The sequence below is a fragment of the Crocuta crocuta genome, unplaced genomic scaffold, assembly GCF_008692635.1.
Source record: "Crocuta crocuta isolate KB4526 unplaced genomic scaffold, BGI_CrCroc_1.0 scaffold466, whole genome shotgun sequence".
Taxonomy (NCBI): domain Eukaryota; kingdom Metazoa; phylum Chordata; class Mammalia; order Carnivora; family Hyaenidae; genus Crocuta; species Crocuta crocuta.
Genome location: NW_027529672.1, coordinates 6,279,340 through 6,280,943, shown reverse-complemented (window position 1 = coordinate 6,280,943; position 1,604 = coordinate 6,279,340). Strand labels below are relative to the sequence as shown.

Here is a 1,604-nt window from a genome sequence, read left to right as displayed (position 1 = left end):
CCACCCCCTCCGCCGCCCCCCGCCCCCCCGCCACTGTGTGCTAGTCCCAGGTCTTTCATGTTGGGTCGCCGTGGCTCAGGGCAATGCCTGCCTTCTAGGAAATGAGCACCATCATGGACCAGACCACCCTGTGCCCTCCACTGCCTGGCCCAACCCACCCTTCCTGCCTCCGCCCGCCCAGGGAGCCCACTGGCATCGTGACGTGGTCTTGGAGAGCAGGGCTCCCCTGCGAGCTGCTGCCACGGGGCCACGGATCCACACTGCTCTCTGCTGGGATGGTGGCCAACCGGGACGAAGGTTTCTAGACTCTGGACAAGGCCTCTCATTTCACTGTGGCACAGGCGCAGGCCGCCTGCCCGCCCCTAGCCGTCTGGTCCTTCCCAGTTACTGCTGTCGGCAGAGGTGGGGAGGCGTGAGGTGGGGTGGGCAGCAGCCCTGGGCTGTTCCCGGCTGGGGCTCCTGCCAGAGCCTCGGCCCCCTGGCAGAACCACTGCCGCGCCCCTGAGCTGGGCCTATTCAGTGTTTAGTCAGCAGTTTAAAAACTTGTATTTTACGGGGCGCCTGGGTGGCTCAGTCCATTGAGCGTCTCACTCTTGACTTTGGCTCAGGTCTTGATCTCACTGACAGTGCAGAGCCTGCTTCCGACCCTCTGTCTCCCTCTCCCTCTGCCCTTCCCCGGCTCGCCCTCCTGTCGCTCGCTCTCAAGTAAATAAACATTAAAAAAATAATTCTATTTTGTGAATATATAAATTATATTTTCAGTCTGTTTTCCTTCAAAAGCATGGTAGGAGAGAAGAAAACTAATGTTTATTTGAGAAAATTCTATGTAACAGGCACCATAGGAAGTGCTTTAAAAATGTTCCATTATATGTTCCCAATACTGTGTAAACGAAGACTCGCCTCAGAAAGAAAACATTCGTACAAGTGCGCGCCCTTCCGTTGTCGGCGCGGTGCTTCGTGTCGGTGCACAGACAGCCGCGGTAATCACTTCCCACGGTGTGCTTTTGTGTCATTGTAGGGACATCTTAACCACACGGAGAACTATTAGAAGGTGCAAGCGAGAAGGTTCCGGTCTGGGGCTGAGCCGTCCGCGTGCCAGCGAGCGTCGTGTCCTGACGGACGTGGGCGCCCCCTGTTCACACTGCTGCCCGGTGTCCTCTCGTTGCGGTGACCCCGTGCCCGCCGCGCCAGAGCCAGGAGGACCCCGTGCCCCCCGAGGAGCCTTCCCGCTGCCGTTACCTGCCGCCGCCTCCTTTCACACGTGTCCTTTGCATCATTTCAAAGTTAAAAAAAAATTGGGTGCCGGATTCCCTGTGAGGCCCGAGAGCCCCTGGCGTCAGGAGCCTCGCCCGGGCTCCGCCGTCACACGTCCAGTGTGGCTGTGTCCGGGGCTGCTCGTGCTCCTTTTTTAGCTGAAAGACTTATTTTTATATTTAAAATGCTTTATTATCTTAAACTGAATTTTATTAAATGCTGGTACCCAATCTGTTCCATGTAATTCCCCAACCAAAGTTAGCCGGCACAGGGCCTCTTTTATATTAAAGTGGAATTTTCTCATTTCTCTCGGGTTTTCAGTGCGTCGTGTGAGTGTGCAGACTGGCTCC

At 56.0% G+C, this 1,604-nt stretch overlaps 1 protein-coding gene across 2 annotated transcripts in view; it reads left to right on the top strand.

Moving 5' to 3' along the window:
* Nucleotides 1–1,561, top strand: part of LOC144230670 (uncharacterized) — a 41,991-nt gene extending 40,430 nt beyond the window's left edge. For both annotated transcript variants that reach the window (XR_013334834.1, XR_013334835.1), the window contains exon 4: nucleotides 1,019–1,561. The gene's annotated coding sequence lies outside the window, so the exon portion shown is untranslated. The remainder of the gene's footprint in view (nucleotides 1–1,018) is intronic.
* Nucleotides 1,562–1,604: the final 43 nt, after the last annotated feature.